At 47.2% G+C, this 27,459-nt stretch overlaps 1 pseudogene across 1 annotated transcript in view; it reads left to right on the forward strand.

Annotated features, from left to right (window-relative positions):
- Positions 1 to 27,003, forward strand: part of LOC147122393 (di-N-acetylchitobiase-like) — a 40,787-nt pseudogene extending 13,784 nt beyond the window's left edge. The window contains exons 3-7 of the transcript XR_015075709.1: positions 3,503 to 3,699; positions 5,209 to 5,380; positions 5,472 to 5,569; positions 15,748 to 15,909; positions 26,603 to 27,003. The product of XR_015075709.1 is annotated as a di-N-acetylchitobiase-like (transcript). The remainder of the gene's footprint in view (positions 1 to 3,502; positions 3,700 to 5,208; positions 5,381 to 5,471; positions 5,570 to 15,747; positions 15,910 to 26,602) is intronic.
- The last annotated feature ends 456 nt before the right edge of the window (positions 27,004 to 27,459 follow it).

A 27,459-nucleotide genomic window follows, 5' to 3' on the forward strand; every position in this document is an offset into this window, starting at 1 on the left:
AGGGATTGATGGGTGGCGCAGACACGATGGGCCGAAGGGCCTCTTTCTGTGCTGTAAAACTCTATGACTATGAGAATGGATAGCTCTTTTTCGGCAGGCACAGACATGATGGGCTGAATGGCATCCTTCTCTGCCATGAACTTCTCTAATTCTCTAATTCTATGACTGTGCAAAATCCTATTAAAAAGGTGACAGGACAGGTATCACTAGATGTGAACACAATTAGAATGGATAAACGATAGCAAAATACTGCAGATGCTGGAAATCCGAAATAACAACAGAAAATGCTGGAAAAACTCAGCAGGCCAGGCAACATCCGTGGAGAGAAATTAGGGTCAACGTTTCGGGTCAAAACCCTTTATCAAGACTAAAGAGGCACAGGGAATGAAATAGATTAAGAGGCCAGGCTGGGAGAGAACAAAAGAGAAGAGACATTAAGAGGTATTCAAAACGAGATGAGATGGTGATAGGACTAGTGGAGACAAAAGACGGCTCTAGATTAGGTGTGAAATGCGCTGGCAGAATGGGAGACAGCTGCCATGTGGGAGAGAGAAAAAAAAGGAAAGGGGGGGGGGGGAAAAACCAAAACAAAGGTGTGGATAAAAAACATAAGAAATGTAATAGGGGCCGAGGTTATGATCTGAAATTGTTGAACTCGATATTGAGTCCAGAAGGCTGTAAAGTGCCTAATCGGAAGATGAGGTGCTGTTCCTTGAGCTTCCGTGGAACAATGCAAGAGCCTGAGTACAGTGAGGTCTGAGTGGGAGTGGAGCGGTGAATTAAAATGACAGGAGACCGGAAGCTCGGGGTCACCCTTACGGACTGAACGGAGGTGTTCCGCAAAGCGGTCACCCAATCTGCGTTTGGTCTCCCCAATGTAGAGGAGACCGCATCGTGAGCAGCGAATACAGTATACTAGATTGCAAGAAATACAAGTAAATCGCTGTTTACCCTGGAAGGGGTGTTTGGGGCCCTGGACAGTGGGAAGGGGGGAGGTATAAGGGCAGGTGTTACATCTCCTGCGCTTGCACGGGAAGGTGCCAGGCGAAGGGGAGGGGGTGCTGGGGGTGATAGAGGAGACGTGGAACACTCTTTGTTCCAGTCCTACTCGGGTCCCCTCCCTCACCTCTTTTTCCGATACATTGATTACTGTATCGGTGCCGTTTCCTGCTCTCGCCCTGAACTAGACAATTTCATTCACTTTGCCTCCAATTTCCACCCTTGACTCACCTTCACATGGTCCATCTCTGACTCTTCCCTTCCCTTCCTCAACTTCTCCGTCTCCATTTCTGGGGATAGTTTATTGACCAATATTCACTACAAGCCCACTGACTCCCACAGCTACTTGGACTACACTTCCTCCCACCCCGCCTCCTGTAAGGACCCTATTACATTCTCCCAGTTTCTCCATCTCCGCCACATCTGCTCCGACGATGCCACCTTCCACACCAGTGCTTCCGACATGTCTTCCTTTTTCCTCAACCGAGGATTCCCCTCTACCATGGTTGACACGGCCCTCGACCGTGTCCGTTCTATCTCCCGCACTTCTGCCCTCACCCCTGCCCCTCCCTCCCGGAACCACGATAGGGTTCCCCTTGTCCTCACCTTTCACCCCACCAGCCTCCACATTCAACGGATCATCCTCCGCCATTTCTGCCACCTCCAAAGTGATCCCACCACCAAACGCATCTTCCCCTCCCTTCCCCTTTCAGCATTCCGTAGGGACTGCTCCCTCCGAGACACCCTAGTCCACTCTATCACCCCCAGCACCCCTTCCCCTTCGCCTGGCACCTTCCTGTGCAAGCACAGGAGATGTAACACCTGCGCTTATACCTCCCCCCTTCCCACTGTCCAGGGTCCCAAACACCCCTTCCAGGTGAAACAGCGATTTACTTGTACTTCTTGCAATCTAGTACACTGTATTCGCTGCTCACGATGCGGTCTCCTCTACATTGGGAGACCAAACGCAGGTTGGGTGACCGCTTTGTGGAACACCTCCGTTCAGTCCGTAAGGGTGACCCCGAGCTTCCGGTCGCCTGTCATTTTAATTCACCACCCCATTCCCACTCGGACCTCACCGTCCTTGGCCTCTTGCATTGTTCCACAGAAGCTCACCGTAAACTCGAGGAACAGCACCTCATCTTCCGATTAGGCACTTTACAGCCTTCCGGACTCAATATCGAGTTCAACAATTTCAGATCATGACCTCGGCCCCTATTACATTTTTACTTATATTTTTCATCCACACCTTTGTTTTGGTTCCCCCCCCCTTTCCTTTTTTTTCTCTCTCCCACATGGCAGCTGTCTCCCATTCTGCCAGCGCATTTCACACCTAATCTAGAGCTGTCTTTTGTCTCCACTAGTCCTATCACCATCTCGTCTCATTTTGAATACCTCTTAATGTCTCTTCTCTTTTGTTCTCTCCCAGCCTCTGTGCCTCTTTAGTCTTGATTAAGGGTTTTGACCTGAAACGTTGACTCTAATTTCTCTCCACGGATGTTGCCTGGCCTGCTGAGTTTTTCCAGCATTTTCTGTTGTTATTTTAGAATGGATAAACTGTTGACATAGAACTTTGATTATAAAGATGAAGGGACATACTGTTTATAATAACCTATAGATAGGTGGACCATTTATTCCCTGACACTGCAGCAGTATGCCACGTATGCTGGAATTAGAATGCAGTTTAATGAAAGTCCTACCCATTGTGTTCAGAGCCTTGGCCCAGTACACACGCTCCACTCTTCTGCCTCTGGCCTATTGAGATTTCTCCTCTTCCACATCAATGGCAGAGCCTTCAGCTGTTACTGTCTTGAACGCTACAATCTTCTTGCTCAGCCTCTTTGCCTTAGTATTTACCTCCCTATCTTCTCAAGCCACCTCAAAACCTACCTCACTGACTGTGCTTTTGGTTACTTCCCTCAAGTGTCAGCTTGGTTCATGGGAAGCACTCTCTCTCTCTCTTTCTCACTCGCTCCCCCCTCTGGGTCAGAAGGTTTTGGTTTACTTCAGGACTGGACACATAAGGGCAGTACTGAGGGGGTGCTGCATTTCCAGAGATGCTGTGTTTCAGATGAGACATTAAACAAAGGTTCCAGCTGCCTATTCAGGTGAATGTAAAAGACCCCATTGGCACAATTCAAAGAACAACGGGGAGTTCTCGTGGTGTCCTGGGCAACATTCATCCCTCAACCAACACAACCAAAGCAGCTTAACTGGCCATTTATCTAATTTTGTATTTGTGGGACCATATTGGGCATGAATTAGCGACCACATCTGCTTGTAAAACAACAGTGAATACGCTTCCAAAATAATTAATTGGCTCTGAAGCTCTGAAGGACATCCTGAGGATGTGAAAGGCACTATGTAAATGCAAGTTTGAGCTAAATCTTCCTCTCCTACTTCCTACTTGATGTTTGCACTTCTGTCCTGTAAAATGCCTTGGGGCTCTATGTTCTATAAATGATGCTGTATAAATGTCAGTTGTTTCTTCATCCTTCATCAGGAGGTCTACGACGACGAGATATAGCAAGCATTGAAAACCGAGCAACTTGGATCCATCGTAAAATGCGGTTGGCAAGAAAGCAATATATGGATGGAATCATTTTGAATGTGCAAGTTGGATCACAATATGAACTCAGACTATCTCAGCTGGTTGATGAAGTTGCACAAATGTTCCACCAAAACATACCTGGATCTCAGGTAAAGGAGACAGTTTAAAAAAAAATGAAGTTAACAATATATTTCTACTTAATTATAAAGGAACATTGATATTTTTCTGGATAAGAAAATTGAAATCATGATTTTTAGCTGCTGTTTATTGGTGCAACATCTTGTCCCAGTCTGCTTTGACCATAGCTGAGGTTAGAAATTAGAGTTTGAATCAGCTTAAACTGGATATGCAGCAAACTTGGTGGTGCACCACTTGTAGCCCAGAATTATACAAGTTACTTGAAGCCGAGCTTCCAGGAATGGCATGGTTCAAACTGCAATTTTCACATAAGTTTTTAAAACAATACAGCACAGAAGGAGACCATTTGGCCCGTCGTGCCTGTGTCTGCTGTCTGAAAGAACTATCCGATTAGTCCCATTCTCCTGCTCTTTCTCCATAGCCCTACCACTTTTTTTCCTTCAAGTATTTATCCAATTGCCTTTTGAAAATTACTATGAATCTGCTTCCACCGCCCTTTCAGGCAGTGCGTTCCAGATCATAACAACTCACTGCGTAAAAAAAATCCTCATGTCACTTCTGGTTCTTTTGGCAAGTACCTTAAATCAGTGTCCTCTGGTTACCGACCCTCCTGCCACTGAAAACAGCTTCTCCTTATTTACTCGATCGAAACCCTTCATAAAGGGAAGAAAAACGTGTATTTCTGTAGCGCCCTATAACATCCTTCAAAAATGTCCCACGGTTTACACACAATGGGTTACTTTGAAATTAAGGACCATTAAATAGGCCAAAAAAGATAGCACTTGCTGCATTTTTATCCAATGATGCTTGAAGCAGACCTTTATTGTTCAGAGGTTTTTATATGACAGACCTTGCTAACCTGGAGTGCAGTGATTTCATTCTTGAGTTTAGGCTCATTAATGCCTTGTGTTAAGGCAGTGAATACATACACCATACAAGTCCTGGTCCATGCTGAGTCATCAGCTGGAATATTGGAGGGCAATATTTACCCCTAGTGCAATGGGTCAGGGAAGGTCAAATGAACCATCTGATTGCTATCTGGAAGCCTCCCACTGAAACTGCAGTGCAGATGTTGGGCAAGGACACCAATTGCGTTTGCTCCTCCCCTCAAGGTCGAATATCCCGCCAGCACTCAATGTCTGGCCTCGCATAAAAACGTGGCCACTTTGGCTCGGTATTGGAGTGTGGCTGACACTTCTGCGATTGCAATTTGGTCACAGCTTGATGCCTTTAGGAGAGGAGGAGAGAAAATTGACAGCAAAATTGGAGGAAGAAGGTGGGTGAACGGTGGGAAATTGGACATGATTAATATTTTGATAACCTAGGATCCTATTAATTCTAACTCATTATTTGCCCAAACTTTATCATTTCCCTTTTAGAACTCCTAGCCTATTAAATTCACAGCTCCCATGAATTGTGTGTGAGTAGGGAGTGCATATAAAAACCATATAACTAACAGTGGTATCCGACACAAAGTATGTGAAAAAATTAACAACTTCTTGTTACTCTTTGGCCCTTAGGTCTCATTTTCCGTGCCTTGGTCTCCGAACTGCATAGAGGGCCAATGCTATGACTATGTCGCCATTGCAAATTCCTGTGACTTTTTGTTTGTGAGGTCCTATAATATGCATAGTCAAATGCTGAACGATTGCTTTGCAAAGCCAAATGCTCCCTATCACCAGACTATATCAGGTACGTACAATAAGATGTTCTGGTTCAGGTTCTATCTGCCCTATATCAATGTTAATCTCAGACCCTCATTATTGTTTTTTTGCCCATTTAGGTATCTCCGCTTATATCAATCTGGGTATTGATTCCAGAAAGCTCGTGTTGGGAGTTCCATGGTATGGATATGACTATCCTTGCATGCGCTTGTTGGAGGTAAGGAGAAATGGTTTGTTTGCATTGCCAAGAAATTGGAGTGAAATCAGTTCATCTGAAACTTATCCCTCTGGTACATTAATTGTTCCATCAGGGCATCTAATTGTATTTTGGAACAGCCTAGTATTTTTGCCTCTGTTAGTTTGCTTTGTAGACTATTTCAAAAACGTTTCTTTTTTTTACGTAAAGAAAGTTTTTAATATCTGTTCTATGTTTACTTTTCACTAATTTCTATTTACATCCGTTGGCTTGCTCTCTGGGCTTAACTTATCCATGCTATTTCATATTGTATTCCATTGAACCCGTTCCTAACTGCATTCTTCTAGGCTGTAAATCTTAAGCTTATCAAATCTTTTCTCAATGCTCACCCCTTTATACATGGGATCATAGGAACAGGAGGCCATTCAACCCCTTGAGCCTATTCTGCCATTTAATTAGATCATGGCTGATCGCTATCTTAATTCCCATCTACCCACCTTGGTTCTGTAACCCTTAATAACCTTGACTAACAAAAATCTATCAATCTCAGTTTTAAAATCTTCCATTGATCTCGGCTCAACAGCTTTTTTGGGGAAGAGTTCCAGATTTCCACTCCCCTTTGTGTGAAGAACTGCTTCCTGACTTCACCCTGAACGGCCTAGCTCTAATTTTAAGGTTAGGCCCCTTGTTCTGGACTCCCCCCACCAGCGGAATTACTTTCTCTCTATCTATCCTATCAACTCCTTTGATCATCTTAAACACACCAATTAGATCACCAGTTAACCTGCTATATTCAGTCGCTGTGATTATCAGCACGAACATCTTTGCGGCCTTTGGCGCATGTGCGCGGTATCCCGGTGCCGCGCATGCTCACCCCATCCCCTTCTGCACATGCACGCTGTTAACCAAAGCTGCGAATTCACAGTAACCAACAGTTGCAGCCTGCACCATGGGCCACGCTTTCCTCGGCTCCGTAAGGAGACGGTAACTGGATCCGTTGGTTGCCGGGGGCTGGGGGGGGGGGGCGGTGAAAGAGAGAGAGGGGGAGAGAGAGAGAGAGAGAGAGAGAGGGGGAGAGAGAGAGGGGGGAGAGAGCGAGGGGGAGAGAACGGGGAGGGGGGGGAGATAATGGGCTGGATTTTGATACTGGGCCGGGCTGGGGTCGTGTAATCCGCATTTCGTGTTAGCCACCCGATTCTAAATCGATGTGTGAGAATCATGCCATTTTAACTTAATTGGCCAATTGAGTTCCAAAGTGTGAGAACCCATGGCCAATGAGTTTTTTCAGTCTGAAAATCGCCTCCGATGACGTCATCATTGCTGCTGCATTTAAGGTCTGCAACAAGCCTTGCTTCTTTTGCAGACTGCCAAGCTTTTGCCCTTGCATGTTAGAGGGACCTGCAGGAAGACTGGCCAGCCAGAGACCTAGGTCTGCACCCCGCTTTGACGACATTGCCCTGCAGGCTTTAGTAGAGGGAGCAAGAGCAAATAAAGAGGTGCTCTTCCCTTCTTCAGGGAGGAAGAAGCCTCCCCAGCAAACCAAGGCTGTGTGGATCCAGGTGGCAGAGGAGGTCAACTCTTTGTCAATAACCCGCAAAACCTGGCTTCAGTGCAGGAAGAGGTTTCATGACCATCTGCGCACTGGAAAAGTGAGTATGAATTTCCCATCATCCTCAATCTGATCCCCATTTCCTCTCCTCACAAGCACTCAGCTTTAGCAATCTCTTCCTCCACATCCCACTTGACACTGATATCCATGCACCCTTACCCATTCCCTCTCTCTCTATGGTCACATTCACCTAAATATTCGACTATGCAGCCCTCACATTCCCTATCACTGTGGTGCAATTACAACTTACAACACACAGGGAGGGCCCTTGGTCTAGCCACCTCACTCCATCTTTGTCTCCTTCTAAGCATCTATGCTATGGATTCTCTACACTCACTTCTTCATTCTCACTCAAACTCCACTTGTCTCCCTCATTGCAGGAAAAGAGAGCTCACAATAAAAGGGAAAGAGCAAGGACAGGAGGAGGGCCACCCTCTAGCCCAGCTCACCCCCTGGGAGGAGGCGGTCCTGGCGATTGTGGGAGTGGAGGAAGATTCCCAAGTGGGGGACAGACAGACGGGCGCATCACAGCAAGCTGGTGACAGAATAGTTTTCCATCTCTCTCAATGACATTGCATGAGTCACTGATAATGATTCTGAAGCTCTAACAGATGGACTTATGATCATCTGCAATATGCAATGTGCATATAACCTTGGCATCACATCTCTGACTCTTTCCTTTACTCCCCCACAGGACCATCGCAAGCACCCGTCCCCACTAGCCAGGAGGAAGAGCCTGAGCATCCAGACTCCTCAAAGGAAGCTGCAACCTCTGAGGGCGCAGCGTCAGCAGAATTCAGCGCATCCAGCACCAGCGCAGACACTCACACCTCAATTGGACCATCACGAGATAGAGTAGTGTTGTCACCTGGTGTATCACAGCTCACAAGTGAGCATCAGCAGATTGTGGAGACAGGGACAGCAGTGGAGAGTCCTAGTCGGAGGGTGCAGGACTCTGCCAGCTCGGCTCAGCTGCATGTCGACCCTCTGCCTCTGGGTCCATCCATAAGATCTGTGATGCTGGAACTCCAGGAACAGATGCAGGAGTCTCTGGCAGGTTTTGTCTCCAGGGTCGCTGCAAGTGTGGAGCGAATGGAGGAATCCATTGCGAACATGAGCAGAGCCTTTGTGGAGTCATTGGCACATGAAGGCATTGACATAAATCGTGCCATTCATGTAGAAATGACTTATGAAATATACTGGGTGGCCTGCTGGTGGCGCTGTCCAGGGAGAGTATAAATACTCGGGCACGGGCCCAGCTTGCTCAGGGACATTTTGTAAACAGGAACTAGTGAAGGATAACTAGACTTCCATGTTGTGAAACAGTCGATTAAAGCCTTGTTTAATACTCTGACCAAGTGTCTAGTAGTTTTCTTACGTCAATTTAATCGACTGCTTGCTGCTCCATGCTCTGAGTGGTTTTGGGAACAGACGGCTACGACTCAAACAGTAGAAGGGAACCAGAGGTAGTAATCAATCCATCATGAAGAAACTACTCTGACCCGCCCGTCTTGACCTGGACCCGAATTCACCTACGACAGCTAAGGTATGGAAACACTGGTATCGTACTTTCAGCAACTTCCTCAGGGTGTGTGGTGAGAATGTTCCTGATAAGTTAGAGATACTTGCCAATTATGTATCCCCTCATGTGTTTGACTATATCGAAGACTGTGTAGACTATGACTCTGGTATCCAAATACTACAGCAACTATATGTTAAGGCCCCAAACAACATTTTTGCTCGGCATCTACTGGCCACAACTCGACAACAACCCGGGGTATCACTTGACGAATTCCTTCAAAAGCTTTGCAGGCTCAGCAAGGATTGTAATCTCAAAGCTGTCTCAGCTGAGCAGTACCAGGAGGAGTTAATTCGTGATTCCTTTATTAACAGAATTGCGTCTCCTTTCATACGCCAGTGTCTGTTGGAGAACAAAACCCTCAAGTTACAAGCTGCCTATGACCAGGCATGTTCTCTGGACTTAGCAAAAAAATGCAGCTGCCTATGACCAGGCATGTTCTCTGGACTTAGCAAAAAATATGCAGATGCCTATCTTTTACCGTGTGCACGTACTGCTGCTATCACTTTTGGTGACTCCTCCAATGGGCCTCGGGTGGAAGCCCTAACTGATGATTACTCTATCCTAGCCGAAGACGACCCTACCCTAGAAGCCCTCACTGATGACGACCCCGCCCTAGCGGCATCTTGGCAATCTGGAAGGAAGTGTTTCTTCTGTGGAGGTGCATTCCACGATAGGAAATTTTGTCCTGCTCATAACGCAGCCTGCAGTCATTGCAGCAAGAAAGGTCACTTTTCTAAGGTATGCCAGTCAAGAGCTTCTGTTAGTAAGAAAGGTCACATTTCTAAGGTATGCCGGTCAAGAGCCCCTGTTAGTTTTGCAGCTGCTATCTATAAAACTGCTCCTCCCCCAAGAGCCACTACTAAGGTTACAGCTGCTATCTATAAAACTGCTCCTCCCCCAAGAGCCACTAATAAGGTTAAAACTGTCAAGGGTAAAACTACTCCTCCTCCCATCACAGCTGTTGTTCCCCAAAGCCTGTCCCATGCAGCCATGAAGGTTTCAGTAAATGGACACATTTTGAGTGCACCAATCGACTCATGCAGCTCTGACAGCTTCATCAGTGAGCAGGCTGTCAGTAAGTTAAAACTGCGTATTTACCCCTCGGACAGGGAAATTGCAATGGCTCTGATGACACTGACCACCAACTCTTCTGGCTTTTGTCTTGTCGACCTTATTCTCAATGGCCACACTTATTCCTCCACCCGGCTCGGGGTGCTCAAAAACCTATGCAGTGATGTGCTCCTGGGACATGATTTCCAGAAACAACACAAAAGACACGCTTTTGAGTTTGGAGGGTCAAAACTGGAGCTTTCTATTTCCAAAGTACCATTTTGTGCGCTTTTGGTGGCTTCACTCGACGAGCCCTCCTTGTTTGCCAATCTATCCCCCCGATGTAAGCCCATAGTCACTAAATCACGACGTTTCAGCCAAGATGATCTATCCTTTATCGAGGCAGAGATCTCTTGCCTTCTAGCTGACGGTATCATTGAGCCATGTTCATCATCCTGGCGGGCTCAAGTCGTCGTTGTTAAAAATTCTCTGAAGTAACACAAGAAATGTTTTTGCATCGATTACTCGCAAACTATTAACCAGTATACCGACCTGGATGCCTACCCACTACCATGCATCAATGACATGGTCAATAATCTTGCCAACTACAAGGTATTTTCAACTTTTGACTTAAAGAGCGCATACCATCAAGTACCGTTAAAGGACTCTGACAAAAAGTATACGGCCTTTGAAGCCAATGGTCGGCTTTACCAGTTTTGTCGCCTTCCATTTGCGTCCACCAATGGGGTGGCTGTCTTTCAACGGACAATGGACAGCCTAGTCAAACAGGAGAACTTAACGGACACTTTTCCATATCTGGATAATATCACCATTGCTGGTCATGACCAGAAGGAGCATGATGCCAACCTGCAGAAATTTCTTGACGTTCTCCGTCGTCGCAACTTATCCTTAAATGAGTCCAAATCTGTGAAATCAGTACCATCAGTCAACATCCTTGGCTATTGGGTGGGCAATGGTGTCATCAAACTGGATCCGGAGTGACTTCGTCCGCTTCAGGAGCTCCCTCCTCCTATGAATCTCGGCTCTCTTCGTCGGGCCCTCGGCATGTTCACCTATTATGCGAAGTGGATACCCCACTTTTCCAACAAGATCCAGCCCCTGCTTCACATGAAGTCATTTCCATTGAAGGCAACGGCTATTTCAGCTTTCGACCCCCTCAAGCAACAATTGGAAAAAGCCACGCTTCGTTCTATCGATGAAAATCTCCCTTTCGTGGTCGAATGCGATGCATCAGATGTGGCGATCTCGGCTACCTTGAATCAAGGTGGTCGACCCGTTGCATTTCTGCCCAGAACTTTGCAGGGTAGCGAGCTCCATTATCCTCCTGTCGAGAAGGAGGCTACGGCCATCATTGAAGCAGTACGTAAATGGAGTCATTTTCTCACTCATCGCCATTTCACGCTTATAACCGATCAGCGCTCTGTGGCCTTTATGCTGGATAACCGGAAACACACTAAGATCAAGAATAACAAAATACAACTCTGGAGGATGGAATTGGCCGCCTTTGGCTACACCATACATTATCGACCCGGCAAAGAGAATGTGGCCCCAGATACCCTCACGCGTGCATTCTGCTCTTCCATGTCAACTTCGACTCTTGCGGATCTTCATACTGACTTATGCCATCCTGGCATTACCCGTATGTTACACTTCGTGCGATCTAAATATCTCCCATTTTCTACGGAAGACGTGAGAAAAACATGCTCCACTTGTAGAATTTGCGCGGAATTAAAACCGCAATTCTTCCGTCCGTCAGGTGGCTCACTCATACACGCTACACAGCCTATGCAGCGACTCAGCATTGACTTTAAAGGGCCACTGCCTTCCTCAATGCGAAACACCTACTTGCTTATTATGCTGGACGAATATTCACGCTTTCCCTTTGCTTTCCCCTGTCCCAATATGCTTACTTCCACAGTGATCAAATGCCTCGATCAGGTCTTTTCCCTTTGCGGTACGGCCAATTTCATCCACTCTGATCAGGGTCCCTCCTTCATGTCAAGCGAACTCAAAAGATATCTTCCCCAACGGGCAATCGCCATAAGTAGAACGACACCATATCATCCTATTGGAAACGGACAGGTTGAGAGATACAACGCTATCATTTGGAACGCTGTTCGTCTTGCACCGAGGTCACACAACCTATCTGACCAGCAGTGGGAAATTATGCTCCCTGACGCATTGCATTCCATCAGTTCTCTTCTTTCTACATCCACCAACGCTACTCCTCACGAACGATTCTTCAGGTTCCAGCGTCGCTCCACTCATGGGACGTCCCTACCATCATGATTGGCAGCTCCTGGCCCCGTGCTGCTCCGAAGATTCGTCCGATCCTCTAAGAGTGATCCCCTCGTCGACGAAGTGGAACTGACGGATGTCAATCCCACGTACGCATACGTGCGGTACCCTGATGGCCGGGAATCCACAGTGTCACTTCGGGATCTGGCTCCCTGCCCAACCGGTCCCATGGACCCAATCGATAGTGGGATCCATATTAATGATGCCGATACCCTGCGCTCCTCTGAGGATGACGCCCTACCCGGGACGTCAAGGGATCTGCCAGCTATTCTGCCGGATCAACCCGGGGAACAGAGTGCTCCCCGCGGGATGGCCACCCGAAGCCAGGACGCTGGTCAGTCACCGACTACTGGGCAGGGTGAAGCCAGCTCTGCGCTGGTGGGGGCCCGCACCCAGAGCCACGATCTCCTCAGTCCCCCTCAGGTCGATCAAGGCGACACGGACTCTGCCACCCCACCGGTACGAACTAAGCGACCCAGGGACCAAAACACGGTCCGAGGAGACGTGCCTTCCGGCCAGCGACGGAGATCCAAACGGCTGCGTCTATCCTTAGTCCGACTAATTTGGTAGAAAGAAGCCGCCAGACTTCCAATCTTTCAGGCGGAAAGAATGACATAAATCGTGCCATTCATGTAGAAATGACTTATGAAATATACTGGGCGGCCTGCTGGTGGCGCTGTCCAGAGAGAGTATAAATACTCGGGCATGGGCCCAGCTTGCTCAGGGACATTTTGTAAACAGGAACTAGTGAAGGATAACTAGACTTCCATGTTGTGAAACAGTCGATTAAAGCCTTGTTTAAGACTCTGACCAAGTGCCTAGTAGTTTTCTTATGTCACGCATCACCATGGAAAGGATGGGAACCTCCATGGAGGTGATAAGTCGCCAGAGTGCAGAAAACATGGTGAGTGTTCTGAATAGAATGACATCTCTGGAGGAGCGATGGTCATCTATTGAACAGAGAAACCAGACCTTCATGGAAGTCCTTCTGAGTAGGACTGCCAGTGTAGATACAAGTCCCCATGGCCCCCCTGATGTGCAGCAAGGTGCTCTCAAGCCACTTGCAAATGCTGAGGGGGACCTGACCCATGAGAGGGAAGTTGGTGGCAGACATCAAGGAAGTGGGGGCTCCTCTCCAAACGCTCACACTTCCATGCCACTGCAGAGCCCTTGGTCAGAGCCCCACCAGAGTCCACACCCAACTGAGATCGGCGTCTCAACCCCTGCACAGCCGCAGGAGCGGCAGACTGTTGACGAGCCCTCACAGGTTCACAACCCCAGAGGACACCCGCCAAAGGTGTTGAGACAGGAGCAGCAAGAAAGTGAGCAAGGGGCCTCCACATCTGCTGAAGCCACAGGGGAAGCACCCCGTAGGAGCACGCGTAAGAGAAAGATACTGCACAAATAGTCACAAGGGTACTCACTTGGGTGAAATTTGATGTTTTATGTTAAAAAGCCATCAGATTGTTACTGTAAATAAAAAATCTGATGGCTACTGCTGTAGTTGTGGCGTGTGTCATTTTGCTAATGGGACTTCCACATCGAGGGCTTAGGATTACTTGGTATATGCCTCAGTTGAGGAAGCGCTCAGTGAAGGTGGCGAGAGGGGTTTCCCAGGAGGTCACACTGGAGATGGGTGTCAGGCTCCAAACTTCCACAGCTGTGCTTATGCCTTCCAAAAGTTCCCCCAGACCTGAGACAACAAAGTCCTGCCACCTGCAAATGATGGCTGATCAAATCTCCTATTTAATGGTGGAGCTGCAGCTAATAGTCAGCAATCCAATTGTGCTCCCGCCAGGTTTCACCGTTGTGTTTCAGAGCAGGCGTGCTTCACGTGGGAAAAGGGTTAAAATCTCCAAGGCCTATCAAAATGGCATTATAGAGGCAATTAGTGCTTGTTAAGGGTTTTAACGGCCTATCCCGCCTCTTGGAAGCGGGACGGAGACGGGACCAGTAGACACGATTTAATGAAAATTGCTTGGATGCGGGATGGAGGCGGGCCAGTTTTTGCAATTTTAACCCCCCACAAGCCTCCAATCCCGCCTCAACGGCCCGATGAAATTCGAGCCCAAAGTGTGGAGTTAGGGAGAGGGGAGAGAGAGAGGGGCGGAGAGAGAGTGGTAGGGGTGAGAGTGAGGGAGGGAGAGGGAGGGGGAGAGAGAGAGGGAGAGAGAGCGAGAGGGAGAGAGAGAGCGAGGGTGAGAGAGGGAGGGGGAGAGAGAGGGAGGGGGAGAGAGAGGGAGGGGGAGAGAGAGGGGGGAGAGAGAGAGGGGGAGAGAGAGAGGGAGGGGAGAGAGAGTGGGAGTGGAGAGAGAGGGGTTTGGAAGGGGGAGAGACAGATTGGGAGAGTGAGAGAGGGAGGGGAGGCAATCGGAGGGGGGTGTCGAGGGGGAGAGCGAGAGAGTGGAGAAAGAGAAGGGGAGAGAGGTGAGGGAATCGAAATGGGGAGAGGGGGAGAGAGAGGGAGGAGGGGGAGAGGAACAGAGAGAGGAAAGGGGAGAGAAAGAAGGGGAGAGAGAGAATTGAAGGGGGAAGAGATAGGATTGGGGGGCAGGGAAGGGGAGAGAAGGTCAGAAACTCAGGGGGGGGTAGTCAGGGGGAGAGGAGGTCAAGAACTCAGTGGGGGTAAAGAGCACGGAGAGCACAGTGGGGCTGGGGGAAGAATGTGATCCAGGTCTAAAGGGGGGGTGGAATGAGAGCGAGAACGCGATCCAGATGGTAAGACGGATCAGGTTCTTCCAACCCCACCCCCTTTACTCCCGCACCACGTTCTCCCTCTCCTCCCCCGAGACCTTCTTGATTTCCTGGAAAGCTCGGTACGTGTGTGGCAAGTGATATCATTGGACTGGATGAAATCCAGAAGTCATGATACTGTCACTGTTCACGTCAATAAACCTGGTAACAATCGGTGACCCACACACAATGCCCCATCTATGGGTGGGGAAGGTCAGGAACTTGTTGAGGGGAGAAAGTCAGGAATCTGGAGGGGGGAGAAACTTGGGCAGGGGGAGAATGTCAGGAAGCGGGGAGGTGGGGGATCAAGGTGAGGAACCCAGGAGGGGGAAGAAGGTTAGGAACTTGGGCATGGAGTGAAGGTCAGGAGCTCGGGTGAGGCGGGGGTGGGTGGTGCGGGGAGGTGGGGTGAAGGTCAGGAACTTTCGGGGTGGTGGGTGTGTAAGGTCTGGAACTTGAGCGGGGAGGGGAGGTCAGAAACTTGGCAGGGAGGTCAGGAACTTGGGCAAAGGGAGAAGGTCAGGAACTTGGGCGGGGAGGTCAGGAACTTGTCAGGAGGCAAACGATCAGAAACTCGGGCGTGAAAGGAACTTTAGGAACTTGTTGGGGTGGGGGCAGGAACTTGTTTGGGGGTGGGAGAAGGTCTTAACCATCGAGGGTGAGCCCTGTCTTTTCTATGTGAGCTCTGTTCTGTCTGGTGCCTGGCAGTCATAATGGCTTGAATTACAATTTACAATGTACTTGATTACTTAGGCAGGTAGGATCTAATTACTCATTCCAGAGAAACTGCTGGGTGTACATTGTCCTTTACACTTGGCGATCACTCATGCTGTTCCTGCATTTTTGAAGTTACCAAATTAACTATATTCACAATAACTATTTTCTCATCCTTTTTATACTTTTCAGCCTGGTAGATGTGAATTGACAAAGGATCCTTTTAGAAGTTCTTCTTGCAGTTATCGTGCAGCACATGTGGTCTTATACAAAGATATCATGGAGCGCATGCCTAAATCAATTACCGGCAAATATTGGGATGATGATTGGAAAGCTCCATATTATATCTACTTGGTAAGATTATCAATCAAAGCAGAATGGAGACCGGTGCATTTAATGTTCTTTGTTAAAGGTGAACATTGCAGTGTTTCATGATTTAATATTCTCTGTGCACAGGATTCAGCTATTTAGATTCAGATTTAGGGAAGGAAATCTATTATCCTTAACCGGTCTGACCTATATGTAACCTCAGTCCCACACCAATGTGATTGACCCTTAACTGCCCCTTGAAGTACCTGGCAAAGCATTCATTCGCTTTCGGCAACTCGGGATTTGCAGCGACACCCACATTCTAAGAATTATTTTTTAAAGAGGTAAAACTGAAAAGAAATGTGTCCAGATTCGATTATTTATGATCTTTCAAATAATCAGGATTGACTGCAAACCGATATGGTGGGAATATTGTGTTTAATCAGAGTTTAAGATAGAATATAACACACTAGTTATACAGCAAAAACACACGACGGTGACAAGTAACTGGTACCGGTCCCGACCGGACAGATGGCTGGCATACGCGAGCAGTCCTCCGGCTTACGGCTTTTCTTCCTTTCGTCAAGAACCTCCATGAATGGGTCCACTCCCAGAAGAGTGTTTGACCAGCTCCACTCTTGTATGGCTCTCCCCTCCACCATCTGTGCTAATGGCTTTTCAGATCTTTCTCTTATACCCTTTTTTCGGGGTGGGCCTGGGATGGAATATTGACAAGACCATTTAACCTGTAAAGATTCCTCTTAAACCAAGGTGCCCAATGGTATGTTGAGTTCTTTGTCTTATCTTTCAGAAGAAAGCCCTCCCTTAAGGGGTCTCATGCTTTTCCCTCACATGTCTTTCCTGTTTATATGTTCTGTAGCCCCTTCCATCTGAATTCCTCTTATCTCTCCCAAGTTTGGAGTCAGACATGCTATTCTCGGCCTTCAGATGTTCGTAGCTGCTTGTTATCAGTTATTTATGTTCAAGCTGTTCATGTAGCTTTAGCTGTGCAGAACTATTTCATTCCATTATCAGACTACTGTACCATGGAATGAATCTTTAAATTCCCAAAGATATCCTCTATTCTATTCTCATACACTGGTTAACTTGTGCATTTTAAAGCAGCTTTGTTAAACAAAGTCAAAATCCTAACTTAGCATTATAATATGGTTATCAGCAATAATGGAAGAAACGTAGGCGTTGAGCCTTAGTTGGTCAAATTAAAGATACATAAAACAAATCGAAATCCTAACTGACAAACAGCAGATAGCCAGCCTGGAGACAAGGCCATATATGACGGTCACACTGCAGAATGTTATAACATCCGCAGGGAACCAAAAACATAAGCAAATTCGAAGCTATTCTGAAGAGACACTTTTGTCTCAAGTTCTGATACAATCATCTAAACAGAGTATTATTTGTGTCACAATTTCATTCACTTAACCATATTCATTTTAAGTCCTCTAATATCTAACAAATGATATTAGGTTTGAAAGTTTGTTGTATATTGTTGACCCCGATATTAATCTGAAGGTGGCTTGTGTGTGGAATTGCATGGGGAAAACCCGGAAATCAACTGAGCGGACTGAATTATGCAAACTTAACTCAATTGTACAAATAGTTTTGACTTCCGGGTTTCACGTCTCCAAGCTGCACAGCGGGCTTGATGCGGATCCGCATGACATAATCACAGCTTTATCTAAAGGGACAGTGCACATATGTAAATTGGAGATGTTCAGGATGGTGGACATTGAGCAGGGACAGCACCCAGATTTAATGATGCCTCACTGGAATTAGTGCTGGGTGCAGTCAGGAGGCGGAGGAGGGACATACCTTTCCCCAGCCATTGGAGGATGAAACCTGCTGCTCTCTCCAAGAAGGCGTAGTTGGAGTTAGCTAAGGAGGTGAGCAGCAGGAGCATTGTGCCCAGGCCATGGATGCAATACAGAAAGCAGTTTAATGACCTCACCGGGTCAGGAAAAGGGAGCACTTTTGCTGAATCAACTACATCCTGTGCTTTAAGCCAAACCTTTTTCACGCTGCCTTGCTAAGAATTCTTCATCACCTCATTCCTCACACCTACTCAACTTTCAGCAGCTCCCAAACTTCACTTTCTATGCACTTCATCGCCTCCTCATTTGTCCATACTCATCCCAATCCTTGGGCAACATGATGCATGTATCTCATAGTTACCCTCATCGAATGCACCTTCACTCACTCACAGGTCTGTTTTTTCACCCCTTGTAGGAGAAGAGAGCACAAAACGCAAGGCAGAGGGACAGGACTGGAGGTGGGCCGCTATAAATAGTACAGCTCACGCATAAAGAGGAGGACTCCCTGGAGATAAGTGGCATGTCTGTGTCCCTCTCAGTTGAACATTGAGACACAGGGAGCTCACAGATAGCTGGTGACAGAATTACAACTATCTCTGACACACATATGCTGACTTCTATTCATCAATGGCTCAACTATGAGAAGACTGAGTTTGGTGATTGTCAAGATTGTGACTTTGCCACAACTTAATCCTATCCCTTTTTTTTGCTTTCAGGGCCTTCACACGTGCACCAAGTGTGATAGGACATCCATGAGCACAATTCCTCAGAGGACCTCATTCCTTCTGAGGGTGCACTATCACAGGATCTACAGCCATGCACCAGCACAAATACTCGCACTTCAGTGGGTTCACTTGGAGAGTTAAGATGAGTTTTCACCTGGTGACTCACACCTCACAAGTGAGCACGAGCAGACACTGGTGGTAGGGGCGCAATACTCCCCAAGCTCTGTTCAGCTGGATACAGATACTGAACCCTGGGGCCTATTGTTGAGAATGAGAATGCTGGAGGTGCATCAGCAACTTAGGCAGGTACTGACAGACGTGCCACACACACTCTCCACAATAGCAGAGAGGATGGAGGGGTCCAACTTGATTGCTCGTGGATTGGTGGTGCAGGGAATTGTGAGAATGTCTGCCATGGAGAGATGGTCCATCTCCATGGAGCTTCAAGCAAGGATCTCAAATGAGTGCATGCAGGCCGCACTTTCTGCCAAACAATTGCCAGAGGGAACTGAGAAAGCTGCAACAAGTGCGGTTTTATTCAGATGGGACAATGACAAGTTTAAATTACCCACCTGAACTGCTGCTCAAACTGGCCTCTGTTTCCCTTGTCAGTCTCCCGAGCCTGGGAAACCTGGTGCTGCTCAAGTGAAATTCGGAGCCAAGTTTAAAAACGATTCTAAAATCTCATTAACGTCTCCTGAGGACGTTAATTGCGTCAATAATACCGTCCGCATCCAATTAGGAAATCCCCGACTTCGGCGAGTAGGTTTCTCACCGGTATCAAAACGCACCTCCGTTAAACACGGAAGTGGGCGTGTTGCAGCGGGTTGCGCACCCGCTCTAAAAATCAATCATTTCTACCCCACCCGCGCCAACCCACCCGTTCTTGGGGGTTAAAATCCCCCCCATGACTGAATGTCCTGTGGAGTTGAATTTCTTTAACCTAGGATGAAGCAGGAGGAATACTTCAGGAGACAATTTTGTTATGAATCAATTTTTAACAATCCTTTTATGTCTAACGTTGCAAACCAGTTTTCTTTGCAGCAATGTATTGTGAGTATACAGCACAAATGTATTTGTAAATTGTACAAAGTGTGCTGCTGTTTTGGATTTTCTCGCTGCTGGTCATCCTGGACTGACGTTCATGCCCTGTAAAGCTGCAAAAGATGTCGCCAGTTGAGGAGATAACCTTTTATCTGAAGGATGCCGACGAATGGTTCATATCAGTTGTGTCATTGTAATGTTCTCATTTCTTCTTCAAACGAAAGTTCCAAGACAATCAACAATCTGTTACTTGGATCTCAAAGTTTACAGTATCTGGAAACCGCAGCATTTTCTTGTTTTATTTAACATCAGATATTTTACATTGAGACCAAGTATTACTTGCTCTGAAACAATTTATCTTGGTCACGTGCAAGGATTATACTTGCTAAAGTATGGGCAGTGTGAGAATCATTAGGTGGCATTTGTCCATTTAAACCTTTTTCTTTTCTTCCCATCCACCTCTTTTCCTCCAATAGTTTAGATTTTTGCTGCCTCAATTATAACTTAAAAGTTGTTCTATGCTGCCCTCGTGCCACCAGTTCCGATAAGCATGGGCCACATGCAGCCAGTGGCTCCTGACAGCTAAATATTTTTGTTTTAAGACTGGTGGGCCATGTAAGAAACAAAAGAAATAGGAGCCGGAGTAGACCATACGGCCCCTCGAGCCTGCTCCGCCATTCAATACGATCATGGCTGATCTTCTACCTCAACTCCACTTTCCTGCCCGATCTCCATATCCATTGATTCCCTTAGAGTCCAAAAATCTATCGATCTCAGCCTTGAATATACTCAATGACTGAGCATTCACAGCCCTCTGGGGCAGAGAATTCCAAAGATTCACCACCCTCTGAGTGAAGAAATTTCTCCTCATCTCATTCCTAAATGGCCAACCCCTTATCCTGAGACTATGCCCACTAGCTCTAGACTCTCCAGCCAGGGAAAACAGCCTCTCAGCATCTACCCTGTCAAGCCCTCTCAAAATCTTATGTTTCAATGAGATCATCTCTCTTTCTTCTAAACGCCAGAGAGTGTAGACCCATTCTACTCAATCTCTCCTCATAGGACAAAACTCTCATCTTAGGAATCACTCCAGTGAACATTCATTGCACCCCCTCTAAGGCAAGTATATTCTGCCTCGAGTACAGACAGCAAAACTGTGCCCAGTACTCCAGGTGTGGTCTCACCAAGGCCCTGTACAATTGTAGCAAGACTTCCTTACTCTTATACTCCAACCCCCTTGGAATTAAGGCCAACATGCCATTTGCCTTCCTAATTGCTTGCTCTACCTGCATGTTAATTTTCCGTGTTTCATGTACTCGGACACCCAAATCCCTCTGAACGCCAACATTTAATAGTTTCTCACCACTTAAAAAATATTCTGTTTTTCTAGTCCTCGGTCGTGCGGGTAACTCAAAGAAGCAGGCTGCAGCAACAGGTAAGTTCTGGACCGAGGATGGTTGGGGAGGGATCCAAGCCCGGGGGTGTCCAATCCCCCGAGGTGTGGTCCGATCGGAGTCACGATCACCCGGGAACTCGGAGAAGGAGGCCGATCCCTGACCCCATGGCCGAATTACGATCCGGGGTTGCTCCAGGCCCGGCTGGGATCCAATCCTGTGGAGTTCGAAACCCAAACCCAGGGAGAGCCAGGCTGATGGTGGGGCAGCCTTGGGGGCCAGGAGGAAGCACTCTTGCACGTCCCGGCCCACAAAGATTGCTCTCCGAGGCTGAGGCCGCCTCGTTGCAGCTACCAGGAATCCCAACTGAATAGATTTGCTACCCTCTCATTTAGATTGGATGAGTGACTGATATGGCATCTGATGTTCATACAGATTGAGTTATGATCATCTGCACAATTCATTGTGCCTGCCTCGTTAATATCACATGTCTAACTCATGCCTTTACTCCCCCACAGGACCATCGAGAGCCCCCCTCCCCACTGTCCAGGAGGAAGAGCTGGACGACTCCTCAGAGGAAGCTGCAACCTCTGAGGGCGCAGTGTCAGCAGAATTGAGCGCACTCAACACAAGCGCAGAGACGCACACCTCGGTGGGACCTTTGTGACATAGAGTAGTGCTGTCACCTGGTGTATAACAGCTCACAAGTGAGCATCAGCAGATGGTGGAGACAGGGACAGCAATGGAGAGTCCTCGTTGGAGGCCATAGGGCGCCCCTAGCTCTGCTTAGCTGCATGTGGACCCTGTGCCTCTGGGGCCATCCAGAAAGAGAGCAGTGCTGGAACTTCAGCAACAAGTGCAGGAGTCTTTGACAGGTTTTGCATCCACGGTAACTGCAAGTGTGCAGAGAATGGAGGAGTCCAGCTCAAACATAAGCAATGCCATGTTAGAGGCAATGGCGCATGAACGTGCCACCATGGAGAGGGTGGCAACCTCCTTGGAGGACATAAGTCACCAGACTCAACAGAGCTTGGTGACTCTTCTAAATAGATGGTCTGCTATGGAGGATAGATGGGCAGCTATTGAGGAGAGACACCAGAGGTACCTGGACGTCCCCATTATGAGGACATTCAGTACAGAGACGAGTCCTCATGGCCCCACTGATGTGCAGCAAGGTGCTCTCCAGCTACTTGCTAGCAGTGAAGTGCGGGCGACCCATGAGAGGGATGTTGGTGGTGGACAACAAGGAAATGTGGGCTCCTCTCCAAGCGCTCATACTCCCATGCCACTGCGGAGTCCTCAGTCAGAGCCCCAGATTCCTCACCCAACTGAGATGGCTGTCTCAGCCCCTGCACAGCCGCAGGAGGAACAGACTGTTGCCGAGTCCTCCCAGTCTCCCAAACCCAGAGGACGCCCGCCAAAGGTGTCGAAGCAGGCGCAGCATGTAAGTGAGCAAGGTGCCTCCACATCTTCTGAAGCCACAGGGGAAGCACCACGTAGAAGCACGCGTAAGAGAAAGTTAACACACAAATAGTCACAAGGGTAGTCACTTGGGTGTTTTGATGTAATACAAATTGAAGATTACAATCGTCATTTCAATTGTAATAAAGAAACGCGATGGCAAACATTCAAAGAGTTGGCCTATGTGTCTATGTGCGCCCAGAAATGGAAGTGTCACAGTGAGGTGTCAGGGCACCTTTCATCTGTAATGATGGTAGTGAGAGTGATAGGAACCCACAGTTTACTGTACAGATGGTGTATGGTGTGTTAAGAAGGTGGCAGCCACATGTGTTTGCTTAGTAAACTTAAGCGAATCTGGCATGGATCAGTGCATCACTTGCCTCACGGCCAGCAATGTGCTCGCGTGCTGGTGGAACTGGCACATCCACCTCCACAAGGTCTTCTGCTCCTCCTCCTCTGAGGAGGAGGCTGTGCACTGAGCCACTTGTTCCTCAGGCAGCGGTAAGCCATGCTGCTGTGTGATGTTGTGAAGTGCACAGCAGACCACGGTGATTCTGGAGACCCTGGCTGGTGAGTATTGTAGGGCTCCACCTGATCTGTCGAGGCATCAGAATCGCATCGTTTGCTCGATGATGGCTCTGGTGGAAATGTGGTTCACATTGTAGCACTCCTCAGCTTCGTTTGATGGCCTCCTCATCGGTGTCATTAGACATGTCTTCAGGGGATAGCCCTTGTCTCCAAGTAGCCATCCGGAAAGTTGAGTTAGCGGATTGAACAGCTGAGGCACAGTAGACTGCCGCAGGATGAATGAGTCATGGCAACTATCAGGGGACTTGGTGCAAACATGCATAATGTTCTTCCTGTGGTTACACACCAGCTGGATGTTAAGGGAGTGGAAGCCCTTGCGGTTGACAAATGCAGCTGGGTTGTGATGGGGTGCCGCTGATGTCTGCTGATGATCCCTGGAAGGACCCTGAAGCAAAAAAATTGAGGGCGGTGGTGACTTTGACAGCCACTGGTAAGGAGTGTCCACCCGCTCCTCTGGGCTCCAGGTGTTGGTGCGGCATTGTGCAGATTTCAGCGACTACCTCTCGCGAAAGTCTCAGCCTCCTTTGGCACTGCTGCTCACTCATGTTGAAGAAGCTCATCCTCGGCCTGTAAACCCTGTGTTGGGGATATCTCCTGCGGCGAGGTGCAGCCCTGCACTGATGCCCTGTGCCCTGTGCAGCATCAGGTGGCTAAGGAGAAGGTCGGTGCTCCTGTTGTTGCTGCAGCTGTTGTGCCTGGTTCTGCTGCTGCCGTGACTGCTCTTCCTCCGATTCTGGGGACCAGGATGAGAGGATATAAATGGTTCCCATTCCGCTGGTATATATCTCAGTTGAGGAATAGATGTTATAAGTGCTCAGTCAATGTGGGGAGAGGGTTTTCCAAGGAGGTCACAGTGCACATGGATCTCAGCTTAACCACTTACAAGCTCAATAGACCTGTAAAATGTGTTCCAACACCTCAAAAAAACAAAGTTCTGCCATCTGAAATTCAGCCATGTTACAGGTCCGCTTTTATGCTGCAGATGCAGCTGTCAAGAATTCAGGTACGTGCTGAACCCGGCGCAATCAGCTGGCGTGTTTTGCGAATGGCGTGCAACTCGCTGAAAATGTCGTAAAATGGGAAGAGCCTGGTTAAAAACAGCTTGTTAACTGCCTTAAGTGCCTCTCCCGCCGCTTGGTGTTGGGTCTGATCGGGGCTCCCAGGCCCAACACTTTGCAAAGCTGCGTGGAGGCGGGTTCCGAACCTGCCGTCAATCAAAATGAATTTAACCTCTGACCCGCCTCCAAGCCCGCCCTCTGAATGCCGGCAAAATCGCGGCCTAAGAGTCTGCAAAGGGATATCGAGAGGTTCAGTGAGTGGGCAAAAATTTGGCAGATGGAATATAATGTGGGAAAATGTGAGGTTATCCACTTTGGTCGAAAGAATAGAAAAGCAAAATATTATTTAAATGGAGAGAGACTACAGAATGCGGTGGTACAGTGGATCTGGGTGTCCTCGTACACGAAACACACAAAGTTAGCATGCAGGTACAGCAAGTAATTAGGAAGGCAAATGGAATGTTGGCCTTTATTGCAAGGGGGTTGGAGTATAAAAGTAGGGAACTCTTGCTACAACTGTACAGGGCGTTGGTGAGACCACACCTGGAGCATAGCATACAGTTTTGGTCACCTTATTTAAGGAGGGATATACTTGCATTGGAGGGTGTTCAGCGAAGGTTCACTTGGTTGATTCCTGGGATGGAAGGGTTGTCTTATGAAGAAAGGTTGAGCAGGTTGGGCCTATACTCATTGGAGTTTAGAAGAATGAGAGGTGATCTTATTGAAACATATAAGATACTGAGGGGGCTCGACAAGGTAGATGCAGAGAGGATGTTTCCCCTCGTGCGGAAATCTAGAACTCGGGGGCATAGTTTCAGGATAAGGGGGTCACCCATTTAAGGCCAAGATGAGGTGTAATTTCTTCTCTGAGGGTCGTGAATCTTTGGAATTCTCTACCCCAGAGAGCTGTGGAGGCAGAGTCAGTGAATACATTCAAGGCTGAGATAGACAGATCTTTGAGCTGCAGCGGTTCAAGAAGGCGGCTCACCACCACCTTCTCAAGGGCAACTAGGGATGGGCAATAAATGCTGGTCTTGCCAGCGATGCCCACATCCCATAAACGAATTTAAAAAAAAACTGTCCCTTTTATTCCATGGGCTTCAACTTTGCTGGCGAGCCTATTATGTGGCACTTTATCAAACGTCTTTTGGAAGTCCATGTACACCACGTCAACCCTCTGTTATCTCATCAATAAATTCAATCAAGTTAGTTAAACACAATTTGCCTTTAACAAATCCCTGCTGGCTTTCCTTAATTAATCCACACTTGTCCAAGTGACTGTTAATTTTGACCCTGATTATAGTTTCTAAAAGCTTCCCCACTACTGAGGTTAAGCTGACTGGCCTGTAGTTGCTGGGTTTATCCTTACACGCTTTTTTGAACAATGGTGTAACATTTGCAATACTCCAGTCCTCTGGCACCACCCCTGTATCTAAGGAGGATTGGAAGATCATGGCCAGTACCCCCATGATTTCAACCTTAACTTCCCTCAGCATCCTAGGATGTATCCCATCTGGTCCTGGTGACTTATCTACTTTAAGTACAGCCAGCCTTTCTGGTACCTCCTCTTTATCAATTTTTATCCCATCCAGTATCTCCACTACCTCCTCTTTCACTATGAATTTGGCAGCATCTTCCTTAGTGAAGACAGATGCAAAGTATTCATTTAGTAGCTCAGCCATGCCCGCTGCCTCCATGCGTAGGTCTCCTTTTTGGTCCCTAATCTTCCCCACCCCTCCTCCTACTACCCGTTTACTATTTATATGCCAATAAAAGACTTTGAATTCCTTTTATGAAGGCGTATTGGTGTCCTTCAGCTGCCTAGGCCCTAAGCTCTGGAATCCCCTTCCTAAACCTCTTTACATCTGTCTCCTCCTTCAAGACGCTCCTTAAAACCTATGTCTTTGACCAAGCATTTGGTCACCTGTCCTAATATCTCCCTATGTGTCTCTGTGTCAAATTTTGTTTGATAACGCTCCTGTGAAGCACCTTAGGTTGCTTTACTGTGTTAAAGGTGCTTTATAAATGTTGTTCTTGTTGTAAAAGAAGCTAAAGAATGGCATTCGTATTGTGCTTGATTGTGTCGATTTAAATCATCCCAAAGTGCGTCACACAATAAGTTTCTTTGAAATGCAATAACAGTTATGTAATTGGCTTGAAATCATGCTGTGGAGTGTTAGCGGATGAACGCTTAATTCAATCAAATGAACAGCCTTGCGCTATTTTAACGGCATCATTAACTAATTAAATTGTTTGTACTCTATCCCACGGTGTAATTTCAAGGTCAATACTTTCATTGACTTTGCCAACTTTAGTAATGTAAAAAATTTAAAAAGTTGACATTTATTCATTTTTGTGGTTCTGTGATCTCAGTGAAGGATCAGTGGTCAGGCTTTTTCTAAAGTTAGTTTCTGTCAGATTGCAGTGGTTTTCATAATCCATTTCAAATAAGGTTTGGAACAATCCACCTTTTTACCTTTATTTTCCTCAGCCCACCTAACCTTGTCTTTTAATGCAAGTACAAGTTTAATGTATTGTAAGTAGTGATGCTGAAGATTTTCAGCATTGTGTCTAGAACTGTGCATTGACCCAAACTTAGCTCCTGTCTGTGTAACTCTCTTTTGTTTTTATGGCAGGATGGGAAGATATACCATGAGGTCTGGTATGACGATCCAGAGAGCATTTCAATAAAGGCATCTATCATGAAGAAATTAAAACTCCGTGGCATAGGCATGTGGAATGCTAATCACCTAAACTACAGTGATGATCCTGTAGCAGCGATGCAAACTGAAGAAATGTGGAATGCTTTGTGCCCTTTCTGAGGAAAATGGCGAGCTTGAACCATTTAATCTTCTCATAATGTGATCATTTAGTTTTGAAAGTAAACTCAGCAAAAAGTGAGCTAGCTTCCAGCATTAGAAATCAAACTAATGTAGATCTAGGAAACAGATTGAACCTTTTATCTAATCAGTGAATTTCTATTCAATGAAAAGCAAATGTACTAACGCGATTTACATTACAAGATGTGGTCACTTCAGGCACCTTAAGTTATTTACAAAATGCACCACACCTATATTAACTATCATAATGCTTAATGATAGTATAGATGAAAACTTCTTGTCACTAAATACTTACAATTCAGGGAACAATTCAGCTTTCCCATTGGGTAATAATCCACTTCTGATATAAGAACATAAGAATCAGGAGCAGGAGTCGGCCAATCGGCCCCTTGAGCCTGCTCCACCATTCAATAAGATCATGGTTGATCCAATCTTGTCCTCAACTCCACTTTCCCGCTCTCTCCCCATACCCCTTGACTCCATTGTAGTTCAAATGCCTGTCAATCTCCGCCTTGAATATATTCAGTGACTCCGCCTCCACAGCTCTCCGGGGTAGAGAATTCCAAAGATTCACGACCCTCTGAGAGAAGAAATTCCTTCTTATCTCCGTCTTAAATGGGCGACCCCTTATCCTGAAACTATGCCCCCTAGTT

The sequence above is a fragment of the Somniosus microcephalus genome, chromosome 3 (genome assembly GCF_052327205.1).
Source record: "Somniosus microcephalus isolate GS21.2 chromosome 3, FLI_Smic_1.0, whole genome shotgun sequence".
NCBI classification, from domain to species: Eukaryota; Metazoa; Chordata; class Chondrichthyes; order Squaliformes; family Somniosidae; genus Somniosus; species Somniosus microcephalus.